The following is a 23,891-nucleotide window of genomic DNA, read 5'->3' on the forward strand; positions in this document are numbered from 1 at the left end:
CAGTCACAGGTATAAGCAGCAGAGCCAGAAGCCAACGCAGGCAGCTGGACTTGAGAGCCCACAGGCTGAAAACCAGACCAGGAGCCCTTCCAGGAAGGGCCCCCATCTCACTCTATGCCCAGCCAAGCACCGGGCACACAGCACACTCACAATCCAAGGTCACTGAATTAATCAGTTTGATAGAGGTTTTTATGTGTCTAGGTATTTTTTTAATACCCAGTGATACTCCCCAAATATACACACGCATTCCCTCACCACACGTGCATTCTGTATTTTATAGTTAATACACACTATTTTAATGGTGTCATGGGCTAAATCAACTATTGTTAGCTGACCTGAGAACCTAGCCTCAATTCATAACAATGTCTCTATGAGAAAATTCCTTCAACTTGCAAACACCCCACATAAAAATAAAATGTTAGCACCCTCCGTTCCTAAAATAAGCATTCAGTTAGCAGATTCATTCATTAGGATGCTGTCTACCTTTGTGTTACTAAAAAATCTGTCCTGGCTAAAGTCGGCCTCACTTTGTTACATCTTTGCCTCAGAAAACATGCCTGAATTTCAGAGGAATGTGTGAACTGAACATTCCACACTTTTTTTTCCAAAGTCTTCATTCTCAATCTAAATTTTTCACAAAATTGATAGTTCTCTGGGAGCACAGGCTCTTGCTGACCCTGATAAATGATTGCCCTAATTAACAATGTTCAGTTCCCCAAGACGGCTGGAATTCCAGCTCAGGAGGGGCCTGATGTTTGTTCTAGCCTCTCATTTTCCAGATGAGCAAACCGGGGCCTGGAGAGGTTAAGTGGCCTGTTCAAAGTCACACAGTGAAATCTCAGCCATGGCGGGAAGTTGATGGCCCTGATGCCAACTTAACCCCTTCCTCAGGCTTCATCTATTAACCTAAGTAATTCCTCTCCCACTCCCTGACAATGGCAGCGCCCTTGCCAACACGCGGCTTCTCTGCCAGTGGCGCGTGGGAACCCACGGGCTCCAAGGGCGTCCTTATGCTTACCTGGCCTCAGAAAAACACAGAAAAGCCTCTCGTGTTTTCAGCTGCTGCCAGTGGCCACCCACCAAAGAAAAGGGTGTGAAGGAAAACATCCCACACTTCCTTCTCGACCCCAAAGACGCACTCTCCATTCCCACTCCCCACGCCTGGGTTCTCATCCACTCACTGCTAGAAAGCCAGGCTGCCCAACTCCAATACACACCTCACCACCCAACCCGTTTACCAGGCATCTTCCAGAATGACCTAGCCACGATGGCACTTCCGCCATGACACAGCTCAGAGCCCAGAACGACTCCCGACACACACCAAAATGCATCCAAACTCCCCTCAGCCTGGCCTCCAAAACCTTCCTAAACTGAATTCAGTCTACCTATTCCGTCTGATCTGCCCAAGGCTTCAACTCAAACCCTGTGTCAAACACATTCCTCTTTGTACTGGGTCAGACCCATTTCTAATTACAGACCTTGGTATAGTATCTACAACTCTCTGTGGAAAGTACCCCAAAAAGGAGCAATTATATAATGCAGTATTTCCCCAGAAGTATGCTATGGAATAAAAGTACTGTGGAAGATTCTTTGAAAAAAGATTTGCAGCCTGGTCCTATTGTGGAAAATTCTGATGGTCAAGTCCTTTCTCAGAGAATCACAATTTACATTAACCCACATATTAAAGGCTCTGAGAAGTTAAATAATAAGAAAAGCCATTTAGGCCAGGTATGGTGGCTCATGCCTGTAATCCCAGCACTTTGGGAGGCCAAGGCAGGCAGATCACTTGAGGTCAGGAGTTTGAGACCAGCCTGGCCAATATGGTGAAACCCTATCTGTACTAAAAATACAAAAATTAGCCAGGTGTGGTGGCACAGGCATGTAATCTCAGCTACTCGGGAGGCTGAGGCAGGAGAATCACTTGAACCTGGAAGCCAGAGGTTGCAGTGAGCTGAGATCACACCACTGCATTCCAGCCTGGGCGACACAGCGAGACCCTGTCTCAAAAAAAAAAAAAAAAAAAAAAAAAAAAAAAAAAAAAAAAAAAAAAAACAAAAAAAAAAAAAAAAAAAAAAAAAAAAAAAAAAAAAAAAAAAAAAAACGAAAAACAAAAACACCAAAAAGCCATTAACTTTATTTCATGAGCTTCCAAGTTTATCTCAGCTCTTCCTTCCTTTCTCCACCTCTACCACTGCCATGCAACTCCAAGCTGCCAACGTTTCCTTCCCGGGCAACAGCAAGACCCTCCAAGCTAGTCTGCCCACATTCCCTCTTCTGCCCTTTCCAATCCATCCCCACACACTGGGGCAGGAGAAATTATTTTGAGTCCCAAATCAGGTCATGTCACCCTCTACCAAACGCTTCAGTGGCCTTCTTGTGCTCTTAAGGATAAAAGCAAAAATAAACAACAAACCTCCTTAATTCAGTCCCCAATGTCTATATCGTCTACCTACCCTTCCAGCCCCATCTCATGCCACACTCCTGCTCCTCACCCATCCCATCCTTCTACTGGCTTAAAAAAAAAAAATTCCTCCTTTACCATACTTCCTCCCACCCCAGGGCCTCTGCACGTCTGCCTGAAGACTCTGCTTCCTCTCTACCAATCCTCACCTCCTCAAGGAAATGGTCCCTGACCACCCAAATGAGGTCAAATCCTAGCCCCTCTCTTCCACAGGCCTTATCATGGGTACAATTTTTATTTACTTGTATGATTTTTTTCTTACATTTTCTTCTACTAGACTGTAAACTTTTTAGGATAGACAGCATGCATCCATTTTTGCTCATAGGCTTAATACAGTGTCTGGCCACAAGTAAATACTCAAACACACACACACACACACACACACACACACAACCAGATCAGGCACAGGGGCTCATACCTGTAATCCCAGCACTTTGAGAGGCCAAGGTAGATGGATCACTTAAGCCCAGGGGTTTGAGACCAGCCTGAGCAACACGGCAAAAGCCTATCATTACAAAAAGTACAAAGAATTCGCTGGGCATGGTGGTACATGCCTGTAGTCCCAGCTCCTTGGGAGGCTGAGGTGGGAGAATCACTTGAGCCCAGGAGACTGAGGCTGCAGTGAGCCATGATCAAGCTACTGCACTCTAGCCTGAGCAACAGGGTGAGACCCTGTCTCCAAAAAAAAAAAAAAGTTTCAACAATCAACGTAAGTATGAGCAACTGATGTGAAAAAAGAAAGCATAACACAAGACTATGTATTTTATAGTAGAGACAGGAACCCAGTGCTACAAAGAGGAGGTGAGAAAGCCTTAACTCTACTTGGGTGAGACAGGTAAAGCTGCAGAGTCTTGGTGCCACACACAGAGGGAAGGGAAAGGCAGTGCAGGTGGAAGAAAACAGTACATGCCACAGTGTGGAACCCCGCTAAGGCTGGCTGCTTTCTGCTCGATTCTGTTTTCTATCTAGACCATCCCCACCTCTGATCCTCAAGGGTACAGAGAATGTCTTTTACACTCTTCTTAGCACAACACTGAGGGCAGCAGGAAAATGGAAGTGTCCACTAACGTGAGACGGAAATGCCTCCCTGTACAATGGCTGGGCTTCCTCCCTGCAGGACTCCTACGGGCCGCCGCCTGTGTGTGCATGGGCGCAAGCCCGCATCTCCGCTGCACAGCACGCATGCTCGGCTCCTGTGGCCTGAGGTGAGGCCACCATTTCCAGATTGTGCAGGGCCTGCCCCTCTGCCTGGCTCGCCCGCACCCTCCATTCCTATGGAATTGTTACATTTCTGGAAACCGTAGCCCTCTCTTTCACCTCATTCTGTGGTAAGCAGCTAGCTCCAATCATTTTCCTATTTATGCTAAATAAGAAGCCGAGAGTAAAGAGGTTCAGGCCACTCAAGACCCTCGTCTGCGGACTTTTACTTCACGGGATCAAAGTTGAAGCATGAGAATGTGTCTTTATTCTTTTTCCCCTGCTGAGGCCAAGAGACGCATGCCAGATGCTTCTCCTGGAGTGTGCCGTCACAACAGGAACCCTGCCACCACCTGCCCCACCCTGCTGCCCCCACCTGCCCCCAGTTCCCACTCCAATCTAACCAGGACTGTTCTTTGTTCCACAAAACAAACAGTGAGTTCCGCCTGTCAGGGCCCACAAGGTGCACACACACAGAAGCAAACAAAGAGGCCCTCTTGCCAAAGGCCTTCTTTCCTGTTGCACCAACGCTGTTACTGGTGCCCTTTGTTTGAAGTCACCAGATGCACCAGGCACTTACAGGGACCTGCCAGAAGATCCTTGGACCTGCACCAACTGGGATATCACTCCCCAGCCATCCCCATACCACCAGACACAGCACGATGTGGGGCCTCGGGGCTGTCAGACTCCCATTCCTGGGGTCTGCTGCTCTGTTTGGATTGCTGAAGCGCTGCTTCCACAGAACAGGGATGCAACTGCCACCCTTCTCAGCGTTGCCGGACTCAGCAATCACAAACTAGTTGCCGTGCCTGGCCCCTGGCCCTTCTCCCCTCTCTGAGTCTATCAGCACCTGTTGGTGGCCAGACACTGTGCTACCAAGTCTTGAATGTACCGGCTCATTTCACCCTGTCTGTGCTCTGTGTGCTGGGCTCTGTAATTATCCTCATTTTATTGATTAGGAAACAGGGGCTCCAACCAGTGAAGTGGCCTGACTCAAGGCACACAACCAGGATTCGCTGTGAGTCTGACTCTGGGGCTCATGCTCTCTCATCCTCTACAATAAACCGCCTGCCACCCCAACTACTAGCTAAAGGCCACCAACCTCTTTCTTGATCATTCCTTTACAAGACAGACTTGGAATGGAGTAGAGCAGCAGTCCTCAGCCTTTTTGGCACCAGGGACCAGTTTCGCGGAAGACAATTTTTCCATGGATGGGGGCGTTGAGGGGAGGGATGGTTTCAGGATTAAACCATTACATCTCAGATCATCAGGCATTAGTTACTATAGATTATCATAACGAGAATGCAACCTAGATCCCTGCATGCACAGTTCATAATAGGGTTCATACTGCTGGTCCCTAACAGGTCACAGACCTATACCGGTCCACGGCCTGGGGGTTGGGGACCCCTAGAGTAGAAGGCAGGGCTCAACCCAAATATCAGGTCAAGTACAACTCCTGATCTTCTCAGTAGGTAAATCTGTTAAAAATTATCATGATTTTCTTAGAAATAGTTACGTTTTGGTTTTAAGGCCCTACAAGGAGGAACTAAGGCTGTTTGGGTTTTTTTTTTTTTTTTAAACGTGTTTGTCGCCTTGGTAAGCCTCTCTAACTGAGCTTTACAATAACCCTGTGAACATTTTCCCTGGAAACACACACTTCCCTCCTCCTGCCTTTCACTCATTTATCTTATCTCGGACTTCATGAGGCTCCATTCCGCAGTCATTCCTGGTTATCAGTTTTGCTTTTACAAACAGCATTTATCTGGATTGCCAAGACATTCTTGGCCTTCTGGAAATATGCTGTCATTTTTCTTGTCAATTAGTTGCTTTATGTGCTTCCAAAGTTATGCTTTCATATGAAAATAGATGTCTTCCCAATTCTCTTGGCTTTCTCGTGATATTAACAAAATTTACACTGGAACTGGGACCTAACGCTTTATTAAAGTCTATCTACATCAGGGAAAATGGGGCTGGTCACACTCCAAATCATGTGAAACACCTCCCAAGACAATGTGGATTCATTTAATATCCTTCCTTGGTGCTTATAAGTGCCTCCCCAAAATTGTTCATCAATGCTCTCATATGTAGAGCTTGAAAACAGTAGAGTGGCTATACCTTCGTATTTTCCCAGATGGAGAGTCCCTAGGGCTGATTATTTACTGTCATCCTTTCTTTCTCTCCTTAATGGTGTTCCTAGGTCAAAAGGGCATACGAAGGCTATTTTTGAATCATCGCAGGTATAAAACCAGAAATTCACATTTTACAAGAAGTTTGATTTTAAAGAAACAAACTGGTAGTAACCTGAGGAATACCTGACACAGAAGGGAGGCCTTCCCACAAGACCGCTCAAAGCCACCTCAAGGTCTGAGAGCTGGCAAAGGTTCCAGAGTCACTGCATCTTACAATCCACGAGGATGCTGGTAATGAGACCAACACCAACTGGAAGGCATGGTGGTAAATGAGCTGACTGAGAAAGCAAGAAGGATACTGATGATACAACGCAAATGAGTTGCTGACAGCTGGTTTCTAAGTTACACATGAAAGCTATTTCAGAGATTTCACAGGAAATGCTTCCTGTAGAAACTATAGGAAGCATCATGGTTTAAGGATCCACAGGGTATAGCCAAGTTATATGAACGGATCCTCTACCCTATAAAGCCCCCAGAAGGCTGTAAAGAAAGATTTTTAAAAGACCTGCCTTCAAGCCATTTCCAGTAGAGGTGATGACAACAACCTTCACGGTTCCTGTCATACAAGGAATGAGTGATAAATCCCTCAGACAGGAGCGATGAGAAAGCTATTGCACGCAGAGAAGAGGAGCTACCTTTTGGCTTTCCAGTTAGAATTATACATGAAGCACATGGAGACATTTAGAGGGATGGCAAACGCGCCAGTGTCTGAGCTCATGCCTAGACACTCGAGTTTCCAGGGAACACCCTTGGCCAAAATCTGCTGGATGAGATGCCAGCTGAACACTGTGCACCATCACAAGTGGCTGGAGTTCTGGAACGAACAGAAAGCCATAATCCAGTTGTTCTGGGATGGAAAATGTAATGCACACCAGTTTGCAATTAGTCTAAAATGAAGAATCAGGACCAGTTAGCCCCAAACAGAAAGAACAGACAGTTCATGGGATTGGGCCGATTCCCAAAATAAAATCCATCCCTCCTCCTGCTTTTACATTTTCTACTTCTATTTTTAATGGCCTAATCACATATGAGTAGTTTATTATAAGTTGCTCATAAATTAAGGGTGGTAAATGCTGAATCCAGGTGCAGAGGAGAAAAAACAGGAACAAAGAAAAAGGGTGGTGGCAGAGGCGGACTCTTTCACAGCCTGGATTTCAGCAGAACCACAGCAAGGTCCTAGAGACACACAGAAGAGAACGAGAACTCCACCTCTGTACTTCCTTCATAAACAAAGCTTTTTGGCCTCCATTTCAGAATACAGATCCTTCTCAACCTCTCCCCACTTACACACTATCCAGTTACAAATATTCATTTGATGGCTATGCCTTGAGAACAGTAAGTCACTAGATGAACCTATAAATGTAAAAAGCTTTTTAAATGGCAAGAGCACAGGCATATAAAAATGATAGTCTTTGGAGCCTACATCCCTTGCTTTGCAGATTTATTTTTTAAGTGATTTTCAGGTTTATACCCCCCGTTAGTGTTTTCACATCTCCTCTGAGTACTTATTGTCCATTTCATTCTTCTAGGTACTGTGGGTTACAAATGTGGTACGTGAATCCATCCCTCATCTACATGTATTTAGGAGAGACGCCTGGGTCTCTTGGGGATCTGGACTACATCTTGCTTATCTCCTTAGCTCCAGTGCCTGGACCAAGCTCATATCCACAATTGGAGCTCCATAACTACTTGTTATTTGTTGAAAACTTCTGATTGTGGAAAGTAACTGAGCACTTATAATAACCATAGCAGATGGAAAGAAGAGCATCGAATTTGAGAATATGCAATCTCACCGAATCCACTAAATGGTACTTCAGAGGTTTCTAGAACTTGATAGCATGTTTACTTATACACATGAGTGTATCTATGCTGCTGCCAGGGAGTGGAGCTTATGATCACCCAAAAGTCCAGTAACTTAAGGGTCTTCATTCTCTAGTTAATCCCAAAAAATGAAAGCAAAAGAAACAGGAGATATATCTCTTCTCAGTTTAATCAAGTTGATTTTTAATCTCTTGTTTCTGACCATTGAGATCACTGGGTATCTTGGGTGTGCATTTTGTACTTGGGCTCTCTCTGCCTGCTTTGGGTCATGTACAACCTTGATAAGCATGATTTCTGTATCTTATGTCATGAAAAACAAGTTAACAGGACAGGACCACGAGTTCTGTCATCCATCACTAGAAAGCTCCTTCCAAAATCTGTCTGTGGCCCCAATCTCCTTGCCTAGTAAGCCTGTCAAAAGAAGACAGCACAACGATTGGAGGGATTCTGAATGACTGCAGACTTCCATGGATCATCTTCTTTAGCTCTTACTTAAATTTTAATATTTTCAAAAGAAAGGCAAGAGCATCAATACGATTCAACTTTACCAGCATTAACTCCACTGCAAATCTGAAATCATAAACTCACTATTTAAAGTATTAATTCTGGTGTAATGTATTTATTGTGTTCTTTATCTTGTTAACTCCTGGTATCAAACCAGACCTCAGAATAATACTCATACACTCATATACTCACATTTAGACTTGTCCCCTTATCCCACGTGCAGAAGGACAGATGTTATCTCATACTTCACAGTAAGGAAGTAAAATCTGGAAATAAAATGCCCATACCTGAGGGCCTGTTCAAGACTCTGGGACAATGATTTGTTTCTCCCTTGGTGGTGTGTGGGCCTGAGGCATGTACGTACATGCCTGGATCTCAGCATCTACCTCCTCTCTCTGCTAATGGGGTCCCCAGGTCCCCAGGCTAGCAAGGAAACTTAAGTATAACTTCCAGAATTATATGTCAGGAGAAGCTTTAATTCCAGAGTTATATGTTAAGGGAAGCTTTAATTCCCGTGAGGAAATGTTTTGGGGTTATTTTTTCCTTATGGACAACAAAAATCATGAAGCTAATCGTGTTTCCTTTTTCACTTTGCCAGAAGTCTCAGGACTACATCAGGACTACACCTCTAATTCACCTTCAGGATTATTGGACTACATGGCTGGGTTCTATTTGTCCTCACTATCCCCAGAATTGAATCCATTTAAATTTATATTTTCTATGATCTTTTAGAAATATCTTTTTTATTTTACTCTGTTTTTGTGAGTACTCTCAGATTCAACCTATGGAAAACGTCAATGTATAAACAAAGTTGCAGATCTGTTGCTCACAAAGTTTCCTTGCAAATGAAAACCTAGCCCTCCTTAATCCGTGCCCTGCGCTATTAGGGAGGATTGGAGTGTAATCCTGAAATGCGGGTGCTGCCTCGGAGGAGACGGATCAAGTTAGGCCCACCTCATCTTTTCAACCTCAATTTCTGGGATCACTGAATCGATCAGATCCTCTAACCTCCCTTAAGAGGTGGCTCCTATAGGCAGCTCTCCAGGTTCTGCCTTAACCAGTGTGAGAAACCTAAGGCTTTAGTTGATAAATTAAGTGTATGCCTCCAGATAAGTCATCATACCGGAGGATTTCAAAAAGTAAAAGCCTTACATGAAGAAATAAAGTCTCTGACTGGAAATATCCGAAAGTGAGTTGGTGGGGAGTGAAGGTGGAGGAGGAGGGGAGTCGGTCCTAGTACTATTTGCATCTTTCTTGGGATAAACATATTTTTAAAGCACTTTTCTGACACATTCTCATTGCAAACCTTATGCTGTTCTCTAAAGTAGACAGAACAGGCATTCCTTTATCTTCCTAAATTATTTGGAACTCTTCTATAATGCAGATTCATCTGTTCTTCCTACATCATGGGCATCATTATCCCATTACTATCCTGCCTCTTAGCTACAATGTGAGCATCTTTGAGTTCAGGAACTCAGAGCAAAAACTGGTACATGTGGTGGATTCAGGAAATATATGTTCTGGGGCTCATTCCTTCATTGTATCAGCTAACAAACATGTGAGTGCCTCCTGTGTGCCAGAAGCTGTGCATAAAGATGAATGAGGAGCTTACAGCCTTGCAGGGCAGACAAGAGCAGAAGTTAACTGCAGTGCCAGTGGCAGAACAGAGATGCAAGTGGTGCCGTGGAGAAAGCAGTGGCACTGTGGGAAGGAGGCTACTTGAGGATGACTTCACAGAAGAGGCACCAAACTGGGTGTTAGAATATTCCCCCAGGTAGGTTTTTTTAAATGAAAAATTATCTTTATAAAAGCTTTATAGAAAAACTGCTAAAATAATACAAAATTCCCTTTCATCCCATACTCGGCTTCCCCCTGTTACTGCATCTCACACGAACATGGTACGTGTGTCATAATGAATGAACTAATCCTGATCTCTTATTATTAACCAACGTCCATACTGTATTCAGCTTTCCTTAGTTTTTACCTAACGTTCTTTTCTGACTCTTGATCCCATTCAGGACACCACATCACATTTGGTCATCATAGCTCCTCAGGCTCCTCTTGGCTGTGACAGCTCCTCAGACTTTCCCTGGTTTTGATGACTGTTAACAGTTTGAGGAGTACTGGGCAAGGCATATTCGCAGGATGTTCCTCAACTGGAATTTGTCTGATGTTTGGGGTAGAAGACCACAAAGGTAAAGTGTCATTATCAGCATATCCTATTAAGGGTATATATACTATCAATGTGATTGATGCTGAAATTGATCACCTGGTTGACATAATGTTTGTCGGGTTTCTCCAGTGACTCCCCAACCCGCCAGCAAAAGTGACTCTTTTCTCCCCCACTTCATCCTGTACATTCTGGAAGGAATTCACTATGTGCAGCCCAACTTCAAGAGTGGGGAGTGAGCCCCTACCTACTTGAAGGCAACATATCTAAATAAATTACTTGGAACTCTTCCAGAAAGTAGATTCCTCTATTATTCCCCATTTATGTATTCAATTACTTGTTGTATCAGTAAGAACCCACATGCATTTATTTTATTTGGGGGTTATAATCCAATACTACCTTATTTTGTGACTTTGGCCACTGGCAGCTTCTGCATTTGGCTCCTGTGTCCCTCTGCCATACCTCATCGATGTGAGTGTGTGTGTGTGTGTGTGTGTGTGTGTGTTGTTTGGAACACTTCCTTACTTTCTGGCACTGCTAGGTAGGTTTTCATAATGTGGTTTCTAAACATCAAAGCCTGGCCATGTTAACATCATCTTCAAATGCATCAACATCACAGAACTTTAATGCCAGAGAGGGACAGAGGTCATAAATTCAGTATCCCCATTTAACATAAGATAAAACAAGGTTGGAGCAGTTGCCTGAGGTCACACAGCCACTATGAGAACTCCTGATTTTTATTGCTTATTTTCATTTTTTTCACTATTTCAAGTAACTACTGTTGTGCATGTGTAAAAGTCCAGTCTACAGTAGAGGTATTGTGTCTGTCACGAAATCTCTCCAGGTAACCAAGTTACCATCAGCAAGGCTGCACACAAAGCAACGTTGAAAATATGCTTCCCCGACCTCCAGATATCCAGAGAAAACACTACTCTTTTTATTCTTCTAATAACAGCTTAATTTTCCTCACAATCTCTCTAATTTCTCTCACAATCTCTCACCTACTTACAATGGCAGTAACCCTAACTTGAACTTACTAGTTAGTAGTATCTCAGTTGCTTCTAGTCTAAACAGCCTCTCTTGAGTAGATGCTTTAATATCCAAGCTTCAGCACCAAAACTAATGTGTGAGAAACAACTTGAATGGTAGGGAGCCTGGAAAATAAAACTTAAGAGGAACAGAATAGTGCTAAGACAATTCAATGAGGCAAGAATCATCTCTTCAACAAACGGTGATGAGACAACTAATACTACATGCAAAACAGTAAAATAGACTCCTACCTCACACTATGTTCAAAATTTAATTCAAAATGAGTCATAGACTTAAATGTAAGAGCTAAAGCTATCAAATTCTTAGAAAAAGAGTAAATCTTAAATCTGCATGTCTATTTTCTATCCATTAGAAAAATATTATCTACATAAAGTTTTGGTTCATTTTCTATTTCTTTACCCCTACCATTCAAATTTAAATATTTTGATTTTTAAACTAGTAAAAGCAGAATTACTAGAATCACATAACCGACACAACTAAATACGTGACAACACTACATTTATTGGAATTAGGTAGGCTCTTGATTATTTCTCAGGAACAGTAACTCGTCTTTCCTACATGTTATTTCCCTGTTATTTGAGTAACTATGTAATGAGTATCTCTTCCGTACATTCAGTGACATGGGTGTGCATAAGTGTAATTTGTAACATCAGTAACTGGATTCATCATCTAATCTTCAATTCATGTTTAGTTCTATTATACAGTATTTCCATAACTTTGGATACTTTAGTCAAACTTACACTTTTCATCAATTATAAAAATCAAGATGTTAATTAAGACGTTACATCAACTGTGACAATTAAGATGTTAAAAATTCCAAACTAGACAGCACGGGGCCCACTTTTAGTCAGGCTATTGTGAGAAGTCCTTGAACAGCTACTGCTTCAATTTCAACCCGGCCTCCTTTGGGCAAAGCAGCAACATGGTAAGCAGCTCTAGTAGAAAAACCACTCTTAAAACACTGTTTGTAGATTACACTGACAGCCCTGAAGTCATTTGTGTCAGCTAGCCAAACAGTTGTTTTTACCACATTAGTGAAGTCACAGCCTGCAGCTTTCAAAATATCACCCACGTTCCTAAGGGCCTGTTTAGCTTCTTCTGTTACCTACTCTTGGCACAAGCTGTGCACTCGAAAGGTTCATGCCTAGCTCTCCTGAAACGTAAATGATCCTGTCAACTAACACAGCTTGACTGTAGGGACCAGTGTACCCTTTGGCTTTCTCAGTGCTGATCACCTTTCTAATCAAGGATGACATGGCTAAGCCTTCTCTCTTGCACCCCCTCTGGGAGAAGCAGTCCCTACACCAATTCTGCTCACTTCTCACTCAACTGCAGAAGAGAAGGTCTTCATGACCTTGGATGAGGAAATGGTTTCTTAGATATGACACAAGTACCAAAAGAAAAAAAGTAGATAAACTGGACATCATGAAAATTAAAAATCTTTGCACTTCAAAGGATAGCATTTAAAAAGTGAAAAGACAATCCAAAGGGGGGAGAAAAATTTCGCAAATTAAATATGTACTAAGAGACTGGTATCCAGAATATATAAAGAACCATTACAACTCAATAATAAAAAGACAACCCAATTTTAAAATAGGCAGAGACTCTGAACAGATAGCTCTCCAAAGAAGACATACAAATGGCCAATAAGCACATGAAAAGATACTTGATATCATTTGTTATCAGAGAAATGCAAATCAAAACCACAATGAAATACCATTTCACACCCACAAAGATGGCTATCATAAAAAAGGCAGATAATAACAAGTGTGGGAGAGGATGTGGAGAAATGAGGACCCTCAGGCATAACTAGGGGAATGGGAAATGGTTCTGTCACTTTGGAAAACATTTTGGGAGTTCCCCAGTTATTTTATGACCCAGCAACTCTACTCCCAGGTATACAGGCCAAAGAAATGAAAACGTCCGTCCATGCAAAACCTCGTACCCTCTGTATACTCAGAAACTATTTCCAGAGACTGTAGAATCCTGGTGACTCTCTTTGAGAGAGGTAATCTAAAGGTTTTCTTCTCCTCACTTAGCCTATCTGGCAGCATTTGAACTTTTACAGCAACTCTGTTTTGCAGATCTGCACATTAAGAGAAGTTAAAAACCAGTAAAGGCAATGTTCTCAGTAACAGCATAATCTGCAAAGCTAGCAACTAATCACAATTCCAATCGCTTGATTCTGTATAAATATCTGCCTCAACATGGACCTTTTTAAAATGTAAAATAATCTGAACAAAAGGAAAATCTGAATATATAGATTCATTTGGTAGCAACCAATGACACTAATATTATTACCAATATCAGAGAATGCCAACCCTTAAGAATTCCTCAAAATGCTTTTGAGAAAAATACGTATCCTAACCCAGTATATTAGTCCTGGCCAAATGTTCCCACTAAGTATCGCTTCTGCCTAGAATAACAACAATAAGCCAAACCTCCTCTTTAACTTTTTTTTTGGCTCTGTATACCTGAAAATAAGTAATGTTGGCTCAAGTCAAAATAAGCTTTAAAAAAAAGTTGAATAAGCTCAAGAAAAGAAAGAAAAAGTTGTTCTCTGGAACTCATTTATCATCTTGGAAAAACACATCTACCAAGGAGAAATACTCTTGTTCTTCATAATAATATGAATTTGCAAATACTCATCTCTTCCCTCCATCAAAATGCGCACATACAATAAAGTGTCTAATTCTAGTATTTCTAGTTGCTGGGCAATTACAGTTTAGTGTGGTTGCACTGGTAATAAAGGTATTTTAAGTTTGTCCACTTAAAAGCTTCACTTGCATCAGGAAATAGTTGAACCGGGCTGGGAAAACTAGCAGTAAAGAAGTAGATTATCTACATAATACCTCAAGCATGGCTGGTAGGGACAGGTCTACAATTATTGTGACATCTGTAAGAAGTTGTAAAACAGCACTCCCAGTGGAAATATAAAACAAAGACAGAAGCAAACAGCCTCTGCCTTAGGAGCATGCAACTATTGCAAGCACCTGTTGGGCCCAACCAAAATCAGTAGCTCCAGCCTAGCTTTTCTTTTGTGCCAGACACCCCTCTTCGGGTACCCCACAGATGCCTCAAACTCAACACGGTCAGATTCAACATGCACAGAATGGAAGTCCTCATCCCACTTACCACTCCAAGACATGGACCTCCTCTGGTCCTCCTCAATGCCTCCAATATTCACCCAGTCACCTAATGTAAAAGCTGAAGGTCACCCTTGACAAGCTGTTCTCACTCGTTCTCTCCAATCAGTCCACAGCTGTGTGGTAGGACTCCAGCTAAAAGGCTAAAATATTGGGAACAAGAGAGGAAGACTGGACAGACTCATCTGAGTGACAGAATGGACCAGACTTGGTGATAAGAACAGTTTACAATTTTTGCAGAAGCGCCCAGTATCTGTCTGGCTTTCCACCCCTGTTTCTCTCTTTCTCGCTGATTTATTTGCCCCGCTCTTCCTTTCCCTCCACGACCTCTTTCCTGACTCTTTGCAGTGATATCATTCCCATTTCCACAAAGAGAAACAAAGTCATGTGGCCCTAAAATTTGGTTAACATTTTTCTGACAGGTGACCTAACACAGGAGAGGCAGGGAAGGTTGACTGGGACCCAATTCCTTGGCCACATCTATTAGCTGATCCCTGAAAGAGGTGAAGTTTCAGGCCTCAGCATAGTGAGCCTGCCCCTGCCCTGGAGCACCAGGAAGGCAGCTGATTGCACAGGTCACCACCTCAGCTCGCCTGAGTCAGCCTGGCCCTATCCCTGACTCACCCTCACTTCTGATTCCAGACCCCTGACTCAGCTACTCACACATTCCTGACTTCCTGGCCCTTGACTGGTTTGCTGACTGACCTTGGCAGACCTTTGAATTTCTCTAGAAGGCTAATGCTAGACTATTAGGAGAGGTTAGTGAGATGGGGCACCAGAAGAAAGAAATGGCAGGTGGCTAAATTCCTCTTAAATCAGCATCCAGAGGGCTGTGCTGCTGCCATCAAAGAATGGCACACAGGACATTCTAGGTATGTCTATCTGAAAAGATCCTCCAAATGTATTGCAAGAGAGGAAAAAGGTATTGTCAAAAGTATGATCCAAAATATATTTTTTCTACCCTATACTCTTATGCATTGTTCAATTTCATTTAAAACAATCTTTTTCTATCATTTCTTTTCACTAAAGCAGCTACAAAATAATAAATTCCACAAAATTACAATTTGAATGGGAAAAAAACCCCTGTGGCAAATAGTATGACACTCCACATATCCTCCACTGCTTACTTTTAACATGAAAATATAATTAGATTTGTAAACCACCAAAAAGGATGTATTCCTATTTTTTGTATAACTCAGGCTGTGAGTAAAGATAACTTGTCCAACCAGTAACAATATTTCTATAGCCAAAGGAAAAAAAAATCACTTATTTTTATCCTTCAGGTTGATTCATATTTACCATTTCTGAAATCTCTTTCTAGCAAAATATACAATCTTTTCAAGAATATATACCAAGATAAACTATATCCTGAGCCATAAAACAAACCTCAACAAATGTAAAAGGACTGAAATCATACAGACTAGTTTTCTAACCAAAATGGACTCGAACTAGACAACAGGAAAATACCCAAGCACTTAGAAATTAAACAAGACACTTCCAAATAATCCATGGGTCAAAGAGCAAGCCTCAAGAAAATTTTTTTTTAAAACACACACTGACCTGAATGGAAATTAAAATAAAATATATGGCATTAAATGTTGATATTAGAAAAAAGGAAAAGTCTGAATTCAATAATTGAAGCTCCTACCTCAAGAACCTGGAAATGGAAGAGCAATATAAACCCAAAGCAAGCAGAAGGAAGGAAATAATACAGAACAGAAATCAATGAAACTGAACACATAAAATTAAAAAAAAAGAAAAAAGAAAAAAAAATCAGTGAAATAAAAAACTGATTCTTTTAAAAGAATGAATTCATGTCCTTTGCAGGGACATGGATGAAGCTGGAAACCATTATCCTCAGCAAACTAACACAGGAACAGAAAACCAAACACTGCATGTTCTCGCTCATAAGTGGGAGTTGAACAATGAGAACACATGGACACAAGGAGGGGAACATCACACACCGGGGCCTGTCAGTGGATTCAGAGGTAAGGGGAGGAAGCGCATTAGGACAAATACCTAATGCATGTGGGGCTTAAAACCTAGATGATGGGTTGATAGGTGCAGCAAACCACTGTGGCACATGTATACCTATATAACAAACCTGCACATTCAGCACATGTATCCCAGAACTTAAAGTAAAACAAAAAATAAAAAATCTAAAAAGCACTAATCAAACGCTAAAAAAAAAAAATCAGTAAGATTGACAAACTTCTGGTAAGACAAACAAAAAAAAGATAAAATACAAATTACCAATATCAGAAATAAAACAAGATATATTACCATAGACCCTGCAGACATCTATAAACAACTCGACACACATCTAACAACTAAGATGAAATGGACCAATTACTTAAAAAGTACAAACTACCACAATTTATGCAATATTAAATATAGTAATTAGAATAGCCTCATAACTATTAAGGAAATTGAATTCATATTTTAAAACTCCCCCTAAAGAAATGTCCAGGTCTAACTGGTTTCACTGAAGAATTCTACCTAGCATTTAAAAAAGAATAAACATCAATTCTACACAATCTTTTCCAGAAAATAGAAGAGGAAGGAATCCTTCTCAACTCATTTAATGATGTCAGTATTATTCAATACCAAAATCCAAATAGTACCCTAAAAGAAAGGAAAAAATGAAAAAAGGACTCTAAGCCAATGTATCTCATTAATAAAGACACAAGAATCCTTAACAAACTACAAGCAAATAAAAGTCAGCAATTTATGAAAGAATGATACAGTAGGATCAAGTGAAGTTTATTCCAGGAATGCTAGGCTGGTTTGATATTTTAAAATCGGGAGGGAAAAATCACATTATCATATCAATAAATGCAGACAAAGCATCTGACAAAACTCATCCATGATTTAAATTTTCTTTAAACTCCAAACAAATTATGAATCGAGAGGAACATTCTCAACTAAAGAGCATTCAATTCACAAAAGATCTATAATTAACATTATATTTAATAGTAAGAAACTGAAAACCTCCCCCTAAGACTGAGACTAAGGCTAGGATACCTGCTCTCACCACTCTGATTCAACACAGTATTGGAGCTTCTAGCCTGCATAATAAGGCAGGAAATAAGAAGCAAAAGGCAAATAAATTAGAAAGGATCAGAAAGCGAGAAATAAAACTGTCCCTGTTTGCAGATGACATGACTGTCTACATAAAAAATCCCAAGGAATCTACCCCCCCCCCCACACACACACACACAAAACTTCGTAGAATATGTGATTTCAGCAAGGTAAAGAAATAAAGGTCTTGATATAAAATAAACATAAATAAAAACATACAACTGCATTGTATACTAGCAATGAACAGAAGGATACTAAAATGTAAAAATATGCCATTTATAATCACTCAAAAACATTAAACACTTAGGTATAAGTCTAGCACAATACATACAGGACTTATATGCTTGAAAATACAAAATCGGCCGGGCGCGGTGGCTCAAGCTTGTAATCCCAGCACTTCGGGGGCCGAGACGGGCGGATCATGAGGTCAGGAGATTGAGACCATCCTGATTAACACAGTGAAACCCCGTCTCTACTAAAAAATACAAAAAGCTAGCCGGGCATGGTGGTGGGCACCTGTAGTCCCAGCTACTGGGGAGGCTGAGGCAGGAGAATGGCGTAAACCCAGGAGGCGGAGCTTGCAGTGAGCTGAGATCCCGCCACTGCACTCCAGCCTGGGCGACACAGTGAGACTCCGTCTCAAAAAAGAAAACACAAAATCATATGATGAAAGCAGTGAACATCTAAATAAATGGAGATTTACTTAGACCATGTTCATGGACCGGAATACTCAACACAGTCATACTCAACCTATCAAAATCTCAGCAAAATTTCTATAGATACAGACAAGGTTATTCTAACATTTATATGAAAAGGTAAGCCAGGCGTGGTGGCTCACTCCTGTAATCCCAGCAGTGTGGGAGGCCAAGGTGGGTGGACCACCTGAGGTCAGGAGTTCAAGATCAGCCTGGCCAATATGGTGAAGCCCTGTCTCTATTAAAAATACAAAAAAATTAGCCGGGCGAGGTGGTGGGTGCCTGTAATTCCAGCTATTTGGGAGGCTGAGGCAGGAGAATTGCTTGAACCCGGAAGACAGAGGTTGCAGTGAGCAGAGATCATGCCATTGCACTCCAGCCTTGGCAACAAGAGTGAAACTTCATCTCAAAAAAGAAAAAGAAAAAAAGAAAAGGTAAAGTAACTAGAATAGCTAAAACAATTTTGAAAAACAATAAAGTGGAAGATTCAGTCTACCAGATTTTAAGACATAATACAGCCACAGTTATCAAGATTATGTGATATTGGTAGAGGGACAGACACACAGGTCAGTGAAACAGAATAGAGAGCCCAGAAATTAACACAAAAATGCCCAACCCACTTTTACAGAGGTTCAAAAGCAATTATTGCAGGAAGAATAACCCTCTCAACAAATGGCACTGGAGCAACTGGATGTTCACAGGCAAAATAAATAAACCTCAAACTAAACTTCCACTTTACACAAAATTTAACTCAAAATGGACTGTGAACTTAAATGTAAAATGTAAAACTACAAAACCTTTAGAACACAAAAACGCAGGAGAAAATATCTGGGCTCCAAGGTAGGAAAATAATTCTTAGACTTGACACCAAAAGCACAACCCATAGAAGAAAAAACGAAATTGGACTTCATTAAAACTAAAAACTTTTACCTTTCAAAGACCTTGTTAAAAAGGTTTTTTTTTTTTTTTTTTTTAACTAGAGATTGGAAGTATGTCTTTACAAACCATATATTTGATAAAGTGCTCACATCTAGAATACACAAAAAATTTCCAAAACTCAACAGTTTAAAACAAACAAACAAAAAAAACCCCAAACAATCCAATTAGGAAACGGGCAAAACACATGAATAGATATTTCACCAAAGAGGATATACATGGCAAATGAACACATGAAAAAACATTCAACACGACTGGCCATTAGAAAACTGCATAAAACCACAATATTATATCACATATACCTATCAAATTGGCTAAAATACAACATATTGACAATGCCAAATGCTGGGAACCCTAGAAACTGGGTCACTCAGTCACTCATACATTGCTGGTGGGAATGCAAAATGGTATACCCATTCTGGAGAGTAGTTTTGGAGGTTCTTTAAAAGCTAAACATGTAACTACCATTCAACCTAGCAATTGCACTCCTAGATATTTATCCCAGAAAAAAATTAAAACATATTCACACTATTTATCCCAAAAAAAAAAAAAAAAAATTCACACAAAAAGCTGTGTTCATAGAAGCTCTATTGTAGTAGCACAAAATGAGAAACATCCTGTAAGTCCTTCGATGAGTGAATGGTTGAACAAACTGTGGTACATCTATACTATCGAATACTATAAAAGCAATAAAAGGAAATAATAAAGCAATAAAAAGGAAAGAACCTGTTGATGCATGCAGCAGCTTGGAGGAATCTCCAGAGAACAATGCTGAGTGAAAAAAGCCAATTCCAAAAGGTTACATTCTGTATGATTCCATCTCTATATATCTCATCCTAGAAATGATAAAATTTAAAAAACAGAGAAAAGCATAGTAGTTGCGTTAAGGAGGGATGGGAGGGAAAGGAAGGAAGACGGTATGACTATAAAAGGACAACATGAAGAATGCAGGGAGTGATGTAAATGTTCTGTATCTCAGTTGTATCAATGTCAGTATCCTAGTCATGCTATTGTACTATAGTTCACAATATATTACATTTGGGGCAAATAGGATAAAGGATATATGGGATCTAGCTCTATTTTTTTTACAATTGCATATACATTTATAATTATCTCAAAATAAAACATTTGATTTTTAAAAAATTCTTTCTTAAACTTTGCCCATCTTAAAAAAAAAAAAAAACCTCAGGTCTTTCCTGCATCACTGGCTTGACTAACAAACATACTATTTATTGGTTGAGCTGATAATTTCTGGATACAAAGAGAAGGCATTTAAGGCATACTGTTCATTAAAAAATGATTTGGGGGAAATAATAGAAAATCTACAATGACATATCAAACAAAGTTGGTTTCAAGAGGAAAGGGGATGGCCTAAACCAGTTGGTAAGAGTAAGAAGGTTCCAGATCCACTGAGTAATTCCCCAAGTTCACAGACGGATCACTGGAGACCAAAAGCATACCTGTCTCCTCTTTAGAAGGCTGTATAAATTCTCAGCCAGAGCATACAATTTTTTTTAATGAATGTTAGTTTCATTCTGAAAGATGGGATATGGGTCATTTAAATTCTTCTGATGTCTTTCCAATGATCTCTTCAAATTCCTGCCCAAAGACCACCAGAGACAACTACAACTAACTGGACTATGGTATTTTCCCCCACAGACAAATGACAGTTGTAACTTTTTAAAGCATTACATTCAATGCATATTTTCTTTCTTTTTCTCTGTTTTTGAGACCGAGTCTCACTCTGTTGTCCAGGCTGGAGTGCAACAGCAGGATCTCAGCTCATTGCAACCTCTGCCTCCTGGGTTCAAGCGATTCTCCTGCCTCAGCCTCCCAAGTAGCTGGGATTACAAATGTGCACCACCATATCCAGGGAATTTCTCTGTATTTTAAGTAGAGACGGGGTTTCACCATGTTGGTCAGGCTGGTCTCAAACTCCTGACCTCAGGTGATCCGCCCACCTTGACCTCCCAAAGTGCTAAGATTACAGGTGTGAGTTCCTGGCTTTTCATACCCATGTTCAATGCTGTGGACAGAGAGACTCTAGAAATAGGAGGTATAAAAAACACCCATCTCAGGTGACAAAAGTTTCATTTATCCTCTTCTAGAGTCTCACAGTTCACACTTTATTTCAAAAGTCACTTATTTAGTAACCACATACTGCTAATATTGCAATAAAACCAACACTGGCTGCCACAGTTCTTTGGGATAACCATGAGCCAAAATTCCTGGAGCAGAAATCCCACTTGGCATAATATGTAGCTCACGGCTTCTCCTCTATCCTTTGCTGTCACCCTCTCATACCTTTCTTTCAGACTCATCTTTTCCCCTTTTATCCTCCAGATCTTTAGCTCAAACTCCTCTTTCACTTCTTGGTGCTACTAGCTTCCCCACTTCTTCTCCATGCCACCTCCAATCTTCTGACCCTCCCTTTGCACCTTTCTCCTTCCTACCTCCCCTGTACCTCATTCCCATCATGCTTCAAACTGCTCTTGTCCCTCTGCCTGTTTCATTTTGCTTTGTTTTTTGTTTTTTGAGAAGGAGTCTCGTTCCATCACCCAGGCTGAAGTGCAGTGGCATAATCTCGGCTCACTGCAACCTCCACCTACTGGGTTTAAGCGATTCTCCTGCCTCAGCCTCCCAACTAGCTAGGATTACAAGCATGCGCCACCACGTCCAGCTAGTTTTTGTATTTTTAGTAGAGACAGGATTTTACCATGTTGGCCAGGCTGGTCTCGAACCCCTGACCTCAGGTGATCTGCCTGCCTCAGCCTCTCAAAGTGCTAGGATTATAGGCGTGAACCATCACGCCCAGCCCCTTTGCCCGTTTCTAACACTGATTGTTTCTATTGCTGGGCACTAGTCAGTCCCTAGCCCTCTCCCCTCTAACTTCTGCCCTTCCTTTTCCATGTCCTCTTTTTCTGGCTTACTCTGTTTTTCACTCCCATCCTCCACACCCTCATCTTAGTCCAACGGCCTTCTCCAAAAGTACATGCATATTTACAGAGCGTGTATTTGTTGGGTGGATAAACGTGCCAGCCAATGTACTGGTAAAAGCAATAAACCAGGGACCCAAAAGCTGGATGTCAGAACCACCTCAAACAACTCCTTGCACCTTCCTGGAAGGCTGGGGGAAGGAGAGTGGCAAGTGGGCATCTGCAGTGCTTTGCAGCTAGCTATTGATGGAGAATTAATCAGATTCTACTTAAGAGATCAATAAACAGATAAATTTGGATACTCCCTAATAAGAATCTGGGCCAGGAGCTGTGGCTCACACCTGCTATTCCAGCACTTTGGGATGCAGAGGTGGGAGAACCACTTGAGCCCAGGAGTTTGATACCAACATGAGCAATATGGCAAAACCCCATGTCTACAAACAAATACAAAAAATAGCCAGAGGCGGTGGCACTCACTTGTAGTCCCAGCTACTCGGGAGGCTGAGCTGGAAGGATGACTTGAGCCTGGGAGGTCGAGGCAACATTGAGCCATGATTATGCCAGTACACTACAGCCTGGGTGACAGTGCAAGACTCTCAAAAAAAGAACCTACCTTTGGGTCACCGTGTATCCTTTCACAGTCTAAGCCTATTTAGCAGCTAGTGAGAACTTTTAAACTATTAACAGCTTTCCACAACACACCACCAAACAATCATTGCCCTGGAGCAGGCTTTATTTCAGGGAGGTGAGGTAGCAGTGTCTACGGTGAGAGGACCCCCTCCAGTTCAAGTGCCTCCCAGAAGGAGCTGTGCTATTGACTTTAGGATGTTTAATCAGTTGAACCTTCTCGCAGCACCAGAGGCAAAAGATTCGGAACTTCTCAAGAAACACAAGCTGTGAATTTAAGACCAAAGAAGCACGGGGGACAGGGAGCCTCTTCACCTGCAATATCTAGCAGGCCCACACGGTGTTCTGCTGCCTCTCCTACAGAGAGTCTTGATCACTGTGGCCTTTGGCCTCCTACCACAATGAGCAGCTCCGTGGAGAGCCAGGCCCCTGACCTGATGTGCCCTCTTTGTGAACCCCATGAATGCCACGAGTCCACGGTCCTGGCTGCTGGATGCAAACCGGGCCGGATATACTGGAATGTCAGCCGTAAACTCGGAGACAGGATTAACCTCAAAACAAGAAGCTAATTTGGGGCCATACTATCCTGTTAGTTAAAGACAGGCCAGGTTCTAACTAATTTCTACTAGTGCTTTGTCAAGGTCAACACCAGTGGCTACATAGGAGCAAAGTAAATTATTAACCCTCCTTCTCCACTGGGCCTGAATCAGCCAGAGAGTTCACCACCTGCCAGCCACGTTTTCTCTCCAGTTCAGCAGCAGGAGGGGCATGGTACACAGCACAGGCATCTGCTTCTGGCCCGAAGGGTCACTAAGACAGCTACAGGAAATGCCACTGAGTTGAGCCTGCAAGGTAAACAGTTCACAATGGGACAGGGAGAAGGAAGCACTGCACACAGGGTAGGAGCCTGGCATCCTGGTGTCTCTGAAACCAAGCAGCAAAGGAGCCATAGAAGGCTTCTTCTCACAAAAAGTTATAGGCTTAGAGACATGAAATGCCTTGACCAGGCCGAAAGAGGTCCTGTAAATCAAAGAGCACGAGGGGCCAAACAACATACCCTTCCTTTGGATTTGGCATA

General features: G+C 41.8%; 1 protein-coding gene and 1 pseudogene across 2 annotated transcripts in view; both read right to left on the bottom strand.

The window, feature by feature from the left end:
* CGNL1 (cingulin like 1) overlaps positions 1-23,891 on the bottom strand; it is a 181,899-nt gene that overhangs the window by 47,765 nt on the left and 110,243 nt on the right. The gene's annotated exons all lie outside the window — the stretch shown is intronic.
* Positions 12,240-12,648, bottom strand: LOC111553692 (annotated as a pseudogene).

Source organism: Piliocolobus tephrosceles, chromosome 6 (assembly GCF_002776525.5).
Source record: "Piliocolobus tephrosceles isolate RC106 chromosome 6, ASM277652v3, whole genome shotgun sequence".
NCBI classification, from domain to species: Eukaryota; Metazoa; Chordata; class Mammalia; order Primates; family Cercopithecidae; genus Piliocolobus; species Piliocolobus tephrosceles.